At 41.5% G+C, this 11,071-nt stretch overlaps 1 non-coding gene across 1 annotated transcript; it reads right to left on the minus strand.

Moving 5' to 3' along the window:
• Positions 1-8,205: 8,205 nt before the first annotated feature.
• Positions 8,206-8,312, minus strand: LOC112085534. Its single transcript, XR_002898838.1, has one exon. It is a non-coding gene; the product is annotated as a small nucleolar RNA R71 (small nucleolar RNA).
• Positions 8,313-11,071: the final 2,759 nt, after the last annotated feature.

Genomic DNA, 11,071 nt, shown 5'->3' on the forward strand with positions numbered 1-11,071 from the left:
TTTAAAAACATATTGTACATTTCTCTCTATATTATGTTTTCTATGTAATAGAAGTTCCACCATTTTGTCTTTGTTTTACGGAATGTAGAATATGTATTCTACCAAATAGTTAACAAACTCTGAAAAAATCTAGGTACAAGGATTACCACCAAAACTTTTTTAAAAAAATTCTTTTATAAATTTCCATTTTGTTTCACTTTTTTTTTACTCTGTTCTTCTCCTTTCCTCTAATGTTATTTTCTTTCTTTTTCTTTTTTGATTTCACGTTTTAAGAGCAAAAGAATAACAGATCATTCACTCTGTTTATCAAAGACCAACATTAAAAAACTGACGGTTTTAGTTCACAACTTCCTACCATCCTCGAAAGCAATCCATTAAATTAAATGTTTACTTAAACGATTCTTAGTCCTCGAAACACATTGGTTCCAGAAGAAGCTACAACTTTTCGCATCATGTCTGAAAAAATATCACAAAAGATGCATAACATAATAATAGAAAACAAAAGGTTACGCAAATTTCAAAACTTCAGAAATATTTCTCAAATTATCAGCATCTATTTTGATTGTTATAAAAACTCCCAAGGAAAAGAAAAAAAATACTATTGTCTGTTAGACCGCAAAAATCCGAATTGAAATCAATGAAATTATAAACAATTTCTCAAGGAAAGCGTATGAAAACAAGACTTTGAAAACCGATTTATAAACTGACGAACACGGAGTCGAGATTTGATTTATTTCCTTAACTTAATCAATTACCCGTAATGTATGACGGTTTGTTGCGATTTTTGAATCCTAAGATAAAACCGTGATGAGACTATTATGCAACACTCATTATAGAATCTGCGAACTGAAATAACTACATTATAACTCTCGAGACACTTACAATATTAAGAAGAGAGGGATTTGCTAGAAGCTATTGTTTTCTGTGTGTTTTTCTTTTCTGTCTGGATGTTTTTCTCTCAAGAGAGGCTATTGTATTTATAGTAGAAGATCATAGTGGAAATTGTTTCCAACTACCAATGTGGGACTTTGTACATGTCTCTCATTTTCCTTCTTAAATTCACAAAAATTTTATTTTTTACAAGGGTTTTCCTTTTTACAAGGTTTTTATTTTTTTTACAAGGTTTTTTCTTTCTTTACAAGGCTTTTCTACTTGGCCATAATCATTTCAATTCACACATAAACAATTTTATAAGCTCGCAAACATATTAAAAATAGTTCCGACAATCCCCAATAGAAATTACTCTAAACATATGCAGACTAGACTACACACTCGATAGACAGACTTTTCGAGAGTATATACGAAAACTAATTGTATCTAAGGTAGTAGCATATTTCAGTCTTGAACCACTCATTGTTACATCTGTCAGATTTACTCAACCAGGAAGTGAACATGATGTTTTGAACCACCCGGATTTTTGTGTAAACCAAGTCAACAGATATAACCCAGCTTTGTCTTCTCGTAGCGTTCAGCTCTCTATTGTGTTCATTGTGGCCTTGAACATGCCTGGTTTATCATGAGTGAACTTGGAGAGTTGATAACACCGTATTTGTACACATTTTCACCATTGATTTCAAATGCTTTTTCAAATGTTTTAATCAGGTTTAGGAACTTTTATTATGATTTCTTTATGTTTGTAGTTTCAAGGCTCTTTTCAGGAGACTTAGAGAAAAAAATGGCAAAATGGAAGAAATCTACATTTTTATCTCAGAGTCATACCGTCAGAAGTTCAGCCTCAAATGAAGACTTTCTCACCGTCTGACCCAGCTCAAATTTGGAGACATACAAGAGGAGACAACCAGCTTTCCACAGCACTTTACATCAGGATAATCCACCGGTGCAATCAAAAGTTATGTGAAGAGCAAGTTGACAAAATTCACCAGTCCCGGAAGATCTCACCCGCGACAAACAAGTGTTTTACCTGCCCCGGAAGACTCTCACCTTCAGTGGACCTATGCCGAGCCACAAGGCCCAACATTAACGCCCATTTCGCTATTCCTCTTCAGAGAAGCCCTAAATGAGACCTGGAAGATCTTAGGACCTATAAATACATTTCTTAGCAGCCCTAATCGGGTGTGTGCTCCTGTAATGAGTTTTTGAGCCACCAAACTTTTTTTTTCTAGGGTTAGGCGATGGAGATGGGATTCTTCCCTGGATCCATTATTCTTTCTCCTTTTTATCTAATTAGCTTTTCTATTTCATCTTATGCATTCTTTCATGTCTTTTATCATTTCATGCATCATGTTCGATTAGTCCCAGAAAGTCAAGTTTCTAAAGAGTCATCGATAGGTATACATGTTCGATTAAGTGATATGTCTATATTTTGCATCATTTAGGCTGCTTTTTAGAGTTCAAATCATGTTTTTTCTCATTTATATTAGGTCTTTAGACATCAAAATAGCCTTTAGGATTTGCATTAGGTCCCAAAGAGTTTTGCATGGTTTGAAGTCTTAATCAGGTGTTTTGGAGGACATTTGGACCTCAAGAGGAGGATCAGAAGTGAAAACGGTAAAGAAAAGGGTCAAAAATGATGAAAACCGCTTGGAGGAAATTCTCGGCGAAAACTCGTACCGGCTGGATCAGAACATCGGCCAAAATCGCTATCGGGTGGCCTTTACCGGCTAAAAATCATTACCGGGTGAAAATTTCATCGGGTGAAATTTTATGCTGAGGCGAGAAGTTTTTATCGGTTAAAAAGCTTACCGCGGTACATAATTCTCGGATATTTTCCTTACCGCGGGAAGCATTGATCGGCTAAATACCATTTTCACCCGCGCGCCTCAAAGATCTCAAATCCGGGGAAATTTCCAGTCCGAATCAGTTGACGGGGTGGGGTCTTCATAAAAATTAGAGATAATCAAGCCAAGATACCAGAACAGTTGGAATCACGTAATTCAGACCTGTGAGTAGAGAGATATCGCCTCCGGAAGACACGCCTGTCTTGCATGCATCCAAAAGAGTTTCAAAGATTACGTGGGACGAAGCCCTTCCAGATCGAACCAGTTTACAAGGCCTTCATAAATATTCAAGGTCTGTGAATGCTCTTTTTGGAACACCTGAGATCTCTCAATTCGGATCAGTGGTCTGAAAGATATCGTCTCCGGATTAGACATCGGTCCAAAAGCTGGTTTTTCCGGTCATTCAAATGCGGTGCAAAGATGAGCAATCCGGGGAGCCTTCCGCATCCCAAGCTCCGATGGATTCTTCATCAAAGTTTGCGCTAAATGAATCATCTTGACTATGGAACTGGTTTCAAAGCATTTGGAGTCGTGTGCTGAAAGTTATTACTTCCGGAAGACGAGTTGGTCGATACAAGCCCAAAGGAGTTGCAATATGCGCTAAGTGTTTCTACGGACCTCGGCATCGTTACCTCGACATTGCTTAGGCCGAGGCTCATCCCCTGAAAGCTCTCTTGACTAGACCTCGTACTAACTCCTCGGTACATCAAGATCGAGGCATGCAAGAGAAGTGAAGCTGAAAATGACTAAGTGTTGAACGTGAACCTCGGTATAAAGGCCTAAGCATAGTATGCCGGACTCCGTCTTCCGTAACCCCTCGACTACCAATCTCCTCGGCATTACATGCCGAGGTCCCTTGTCACGAACCCAGATTCAAGAACAGGTTGACTCGGAGGTTGCGCGTGAAGGTGGATTGAAGACTAGGGTTTATGCATGTTCTTGACGTGTTCTTCATGGGATCTCCATCTTGATCTTTGCTCACGTGCACCCCTCGGCATCAAGACCTTGGCTTCACTCTGCCACACACCGTGGTGCTCACTCGACGACCCAAGAAGAGCTTTCAGTACCCGGTTTGTTCTGGGCTGACCCGCAACACTTACCCTTCACTATAAATAGATTTTAGGATCAGAAACCTAATCATCTTTATCTTATCTTATTTCCTGCCTGTTTTAGCTTTAAGAACTTGCCTCTTTTGTGAAACTTGATTAATCTAATCCGATATCTCGTTTTCACGTGAGAATCTTGTTCTTGCTCATTTCTTTTATTCACCAGCATCAAACTCCTTATCATGACTAGCTACATGTCTTGCAAAGGACTTAGTGAGCTCGTTATGATCAGTGAGTAGTCCATTTAAAAGGCTTTAGATAGGTAGATTAGGGTGCTTTCATGGTAGATTAGCGAGTTTAGAGGTCTAGTCTTGCATGTTTTATTCTTTAACCGACGAGAATCCCTAAATGAGACCTGGAAGATCTTAGGACCTGTAAATACATTTTTTAGCAGCCCTAATCGGGTGTGTGCTCCTGTAATGAGTTTTTGAGCCACCAAAATTTTTGTTTCTAGGGTTAGGCAATGGAGATGGGATTCTTCCCTGGATCCATTGTTCTTTCTCCTTTTTATCTAATTAGCTTTTCTATTTCATCTTATGCATTCTTTCATGTCTTTTATCATTTCCTGCATCATGTTCGATTAGTCCCAGAGAGTCAAGTTTCTAAAGAGTCATCGATAGGTATACATGTTCGATTAAGTGATATGTCTATATTTTGCATCATTTAGGCTGCATTTTAGAGTCCAAATCATAGGTTTTCTCATTTATATTAGGTCTTTATACATCAAAATAGCCTTTAGGATTTGCATTAGGTCCCAAAGAGTTTTGCATGGTTTGAAGTCTTTATCAGGTGTTTTGGAGGACATTTGGAGCTCAAGAGGAGGATCAGAAGTGAAAACGGTAAAGAAAAGGATTAAAAATGATGAAAACCGCTTGGAGGAAATTCTCGGCGAAAACTCGTACAGGCTGGATCAGAACATCGGCAAAAATCGCTATCGGGTGGCCTTTACCGGCTAAAAATCATTACCGGGTGAAAATTTCATCGGGTGAAATTTTATGCCGAGGCGAAAAGTTTTTATCGGTTAAAAAGCTTACCGCGGTACATGATTCTCGGATATTTTCCTTACCGCAGGAAGCATTTATCGGCTAAATACCATTTTCACCTGCGCGCCTCAAAGATCTCAAATCCGGGGAAATTTCCAGTCCGAATCAGTTGATGGGGTCTTCATCAAAGTTGGAGATAATCAAGCCAAGATACCAGAAAAGTTGGAATCACGTAATTCGGACCTGTGAGTAGAGAGATATCGCCTCCGGAAGACACGCCTGTCTCGCATGCATCCAAAAGCCGATCAGATGAGTTTCAAAGATTACGTGGGACGAAGCCCTTCCAGCTCGAAACAGTTTACAGGCCCTTTACCAATATTCAAGGTCTGTGAATGCTCTTTCTGGAACACCTGAGATCTCTCAAATCGGAGCAGTGGTTTAAAAGATATCGTCTCCAGATTAGACATCGGTCTAAAAGCTGCTTTTTCCAGTCATTCCAATGCGGTGCAAAGATGAGCAATCCGGGGAGCCTTCCGCTTCCCAAGCTCCGATGGTTTCTTCATAAAATTTTGTGCTGAATGAGTCATCTTGACTATGGAACTGGTTTCAAAGAATTTGGAGTCGTGTGCTGAAAGTTATTGCTTCTGGAAGACGAGTTGGTCGATACGAGCCCAAAGGAGTTGCGATATGCGCTAAGTGTTTCTACGGACCTTGGCATCGTTACCTCGACATTGTTTAGGCCGAGGCTCATCCCCTGAAAGCTCTCTTGACTAGACCTCGTACTAACTCCTCGGTACATCAAGATCGAGGCATGCAAGAGAAGTGAAGCTGAAAATGACTAAGTGTTGAACGTGAACCTCGGTATAAAGGCCTAAGCATAGAATGCCGGACTCCGTCTTCTGTAACCCCTCGACTACCAATCTCCTCGGCATTACATGCCGAGGTCCCTTGTCACGAACCCAGATTCAAGAACAGGTTGACTCGGAGGTTGCGCGTGAAGGTGGATTGAAGACTAGGGTTTATGCATGTTCTTGACGTGTTCTTCATGGGATCTCCATCTTGATCTTTGCTCACGTGCACCCCTCGGCATCAAGACCTCGGCTTCACTCTCCCATACACCGTGGTGCTCACCCGACGACCCAAGAAGAGCGTTCAGTACCCGGTTTGTTCTGGGCTGACCCGCAACACTTACCCTTCACTATAAATAGATTTTAGGACCAGAAACCTAATCATCTTTATTTTATCTTATTTCCTGCCTGTTTTAGCTCTAAGAACTTGCCTCTTTTGTGAAACTTGATTAATCTAATCCGATATCTCGTTTTCACGTGAGAATCTTGTTCTTGCTCATTTCTTATATTCACCAGCATCAAACTCCTTATCATGACTAGCTACATGTCTTGCAAAGGACTTAGTGAGCTCGTTATGATCAGTGAGTAGTCCATTTAAAAGGCTTTAGATAGGTAGATTAGGGTGCTTTCATGGTAGATTAGCGTGTGTAGAGGTCTAGTCTTGCATGTTTTATTCTTTAACCGACGAGATCTCTAGGCTGGATCCAAGCACATCACTTGCGGTTCAGATCTGAGACATATCTCGCATCAAAAGTGTTCGTAAAAATGTCTGAAGTAATCGGTTAGAGGTTTAAGAGTCTTTCATCGCGAGAGTGATAGTTTGATCTTCTTAAATGACTTATTGAACTGGATCTTAAAGCTGACTGATTCATGCTTCTCAAAAGGGATTTTGGTATGAAAGAGGATCAGTTTAGATGTTTAATACTTTCATGAGAAGATTATCATATTTTGAGTTCATGTTAAATGAAACTGCTTGATAATATTGATTCATTAACTTGCTAGTCTAGCTTGGAAGCACCCGAGTCTTTGAACCTGTCTAAAGCTTCTGCCTTTATCTTATATTATCATCAACCGATCATTTTCTTGTTTATTTGTTGTCATTTGCATCTTCATCTAGTCTAAATATCATTGCTTGTTTCATTTTCATGTTTACTTGTTCGTTAAGTAGATTAGTCACCAAAACTCTTGTTTGATCATCTTGACTTAAGATTACAAGTAACATAGATCAGTGTCTCTCCACAAGTTTGGTTTAATAACCCCTTGTACTACAAGACAGGGGATTGATAACCAATACAAAGAGCTTGAAAACTCTTAGTTATCAATTGTGAGAAGATTATCATATTTTGAGTTCATGTTAAATGAAACTGCTTGATAATATTGATTCATTAACTTGCTAGTCTAGCTTGGAAGCACCCAAGTCTTTGAACCTGTCTATAGCTTCTGCCTTTATCATATATTATCATCAACCGATCATTTGCTTGTTTATTTGTTTTCATTTGCATCTTCATCTAGTCTAAATATCATTGCTTGTTTCATTTTCATGTTTACTTGTTCGTTAAGTAGATTAGTCACCAAAACTCTTGTTTGATCATCTTGACTTAAGATTACAAGTAACATAGATCAGTGTCTCTCCACAAGTTTGGTTTGATAACCCCTTGTACTACTAGACAGGGGATTGATAACCTCTACTAAGAGCTTGAAAACTCTTAGTTATCAATTGGCGCCGTTGCCAACTTGTGGGAGCATTAGTCTCTTATTTGTTCTGTAGATCAAGACTTTACTTTCTTTTGTTTTACTAACTCTTTTACAAGTTCTGGCTTTGCTATCAGGTGCATGAAAACCAGGTCTCGAAGCACAGAACCGCCTCTCCCTTACGACAACAACATCAACCGAATCGAAAGGCGAGCACGGAGAGAGAACAGCACTTTGAAAGGCTTGGAATGGCAGAACAGCAAAGACTCGAGCAACAGGCTCAGGATGCCGAGCACCAGGCTCAGGCAAATCAAGCGCAGGCTGAGAAGAATGAACAACAAGCCTACGTTAATCAACAACAGGCTCTAAGAAATGAAAGGCTTGCTCAGCAAAACCAACATCAAGCCAACAGAAATGAGCAGCAAGCCCATCATGTTCCTCCGCCTCCGCCACCAGCTCAGAGACAACCTCCTCCGGTCTTTGTTGGAGAAAATGACCGAGCAAACGCGCACCAATATAGAGCCGGGATTCAGGCACCACCTGTCCAAAACAACAACTTTGAAGTTAAAGCTTCCCTGCTCGATATGGTACAGAACACCAAATTTCACGGTCTACCCGGAGAGGATCCTCTAGAGCATCTAGATCAATTTGATTGAGTTTGCGACCTGACTAAGATAAATGGTGTGTCAGAAGATAGTTTCAAGCTATGCCTGTTCCCATTCAGCCTCGGTGATAAAGCTCACCAATGGGAAAAAAACTCCTGAGGGGTTCTATACAAACGTGGGAGCAATGTAAGCTGGCGTTCTTATCAAAGTTCTTCTCCACCTCACGCACGGCCAAGCTGAGGAATCAGATTTCAAGTTTCACACAACATAACAACAAAGGTTTTAGTGAAGCTTGGGAACGGTTTAGAGGTTATACCAACCAATGCCCACACCACGGCTTCTCAGAGGCCTCCTTCCTGAGTACTCTATATCGAGGTACCCTCCCCAAGATCAGAAACCAACTAGATACGGCTTCCAACGGAAATTTTTTTGGGAAAGAGATTAATGCGGCAATGGAACTAGTGGAGAACCTCGCCATGTCTAACGACACGTATGGAGAAGATTTTGACAGGGCAAACAGTTCAGAGGGATCTAGTAAAGAACAGCGCATGGAGAAAGATATAAGAGAGCTACAGAGCAAGCTTGACAAGGTCCTCATGGCTACACAAAAGCCAATACATTTTGTTGGCGACTTCGATGAGCAAGGTCCAAGCTTTTATAATGTCAATGAAGATGGTCTAACTCAAGAAGAGATAAACTACATTGGGAACCAACAAAGGTATCAGCGGTTTAACAACTTTGGAAACAATCCAAACCTCTCATACCGAAACACAAATGTAGCTAATCCTCAAGACCAAGTCTACCCTGCTCAACAACACCAACAAAGCTATGCTCCTAAAGCACCATTTCAGAACAGCTTTCAGCCCAAGCAACAGTTTAGCGGGCAGCAGCAGAGTTACAGTCAGCAGAATCAACCAGTTCAAAGCAACACCTTCAGCAGCCAACCGCAGCAGCATAAGTTTCCACCAGGGTTCAATCCGCAGCCGATGGGTAATCAGCAACAGAATCAGGGAACAGCTACGAATCAGATGGGTCCTGACGTCTGTGGGCTTCTACAGCAGCTGCTACAGGATCAGCAAAGAGTCGAGAGCCAGCACGCAACAATGCAACAAGATATCCGGGAGCTTAAGCAGAATCAAGCTTCTACATCATCAAGAGGTCCGGCTTTACCAGGTAAGCCGGAGGCTAACCCCAAGGAGTATGTGAACGCCATCACATTGAGGAGTGGAAAAGAATTACAAGTTCCTGCAACTAAAACAAAGCTCATTGAGGACAACGAGCAAATTGGTGGGGAGGCAGCCTCAAATGATGCGCAAGAAGAAGAGGACTTGGAGAAAGAACCGGTTAAAGACAAAGGTAAAGAGGTGGAGAAGACACCTGAGCTTGAAAAGCCTTATGTTCCACCACCACCTTATCAGCCCAAGATACCATTCCCAGGACGTTTCAAGAAACAAATCCTAGATAGAGCCAAGGCGGTCTTTGAGAAACACTTGGAGAACACGCAGATGACCTTGCCTATCATAGGCGCTTTCTTAGCTATACCGCAGCTTGGAAAGTTCCTAAAAGATGCCATTTTAAAAAAGACAAAGGAGCTCCAGGGTATGGTAATATTGAGTCACGAGTGCAGCGCTATCATTCAAAGGAAGTCTATACCAAGAAAGCTATCTGATCCCGGAAGCTTTACTTTGCCGTGTGCCATAGGTCACTTGAAGTTCTCAAGTTGCGTGTGCGATCTAGGAGCTTCTGTGAGCTTAATGCCTTACACGGTAGTCAAGAGATTGGGGTTTAAAAGCTATAAGCCGGCCAAGATCTCCCTTGTATTAGCTGATAGATCGGTGAGACTACCAGTGGTTTTACTTGAGGATTTGCCTTTGAAAATCGGTGAGATAGAGATCCCGACTGATTTCATAGTTCTTGAGATGGATGAGGAACCTCTTGACCCCATCATCTTGGGAAGACCGTTCTTAGCCACGGCAGGAGCGATCATCGACGTGAGAGGAGGCATGATCGAACTACACATCGGTTCCGAGACTATGATGTTCGACGTGAAGGAAATAATGAAGAAACCGACCATTTGAGGCCAAGTTTTTTATGTGGAAAATATGGAAGAGCTAGCTGACGAGCTCCTAGAAGAGTTAAACGCAGAGGACCCATTACAAGTTGTCTTAACGCTGGAACAAAGCGAGCACGGGTACTTGAACGAGGAAAGCGAGGTGTACAAGCGTCTTCTGGACCAACCGCAAGAACTTGAAGCTGAGACGAGGTTTCTGGAGCTCAGGAAGAGTGGCCTCGACATTTTAGACATCGGGAAGTCCAAGACAGTTGGGGAAGTACCTCGAGGTATCATGGCCGCGACATCTTATGCCGAGGTCAGTGGTAAACCGCACGAGAAAGAAAAGGCCGAGGACGCTGTTCGGAGCCAATGCAGCTTTGACGCTGATTGGAATGAGGCTGATGCACCCCCTGTTGAGCTCAAGCCTCTACCAACAGGGATGAGGTACGCTTTCTTAGGCTCAAACTCTTCATATCACGTGATCATCAATGATAACTTATTAGAGCATGAAGAGAGTGCACTGCTTAGCGAGATAAGAAAGTTCAGGAGAGCCATAGGGTATTCTTTGGCTTATATTAGAGGGATCTCTCCTGACATATGCACCCACAGAACACACCTAGAAGACCAAGCTATGTCTTCTATTGAGCATCAACGACGCCTTAACCCGAACCTCAAAGAGGTGGTTAAGAAGGAGATACTCAAACTCCTTGAGGCAGGGATAATATACCCAATCTCTGACTCAAGGTGGGTATCTCCTGTTCACGTTGTGCCTAAGAAAGGTGGGATCACGGTGGTTAAAAACGAAAAGGATGAGCTTATAGCCCAAAGAACCATAACCGGTCATCGTATGTGGATAGACTATACAAAACTGAATTCTGCTTCTAGAAAAGATCATTTCCCTTTGCCATTCATTGATCAAATGCTTGAGAGGCTAGCTAATCATACTTATTTTTGTTTTCTTGATGGGTACTCGGCTTTCTTTCAAATCCCCATAGATCCCCGAGATCAAGAGTAAACAACATTTACATGCCCTTATGGCACTTATG

This window comes from Eutrema salsugineum, unplaced genomic scaffold (genome assembly GCF_000478725.1).
Source record: "Eutrema salsugineum unplaced genomic scaffold, Eutsalg1_0 scaffold_3, whole genome shotgun sequence".
Taxonomy (NCBI): Eukaryota; Viridiplantae; Streptophyta; class Magnoliopsida; order Brassicales; family Brassicaceae; genus Eutrema; species Eutrema salsugineum.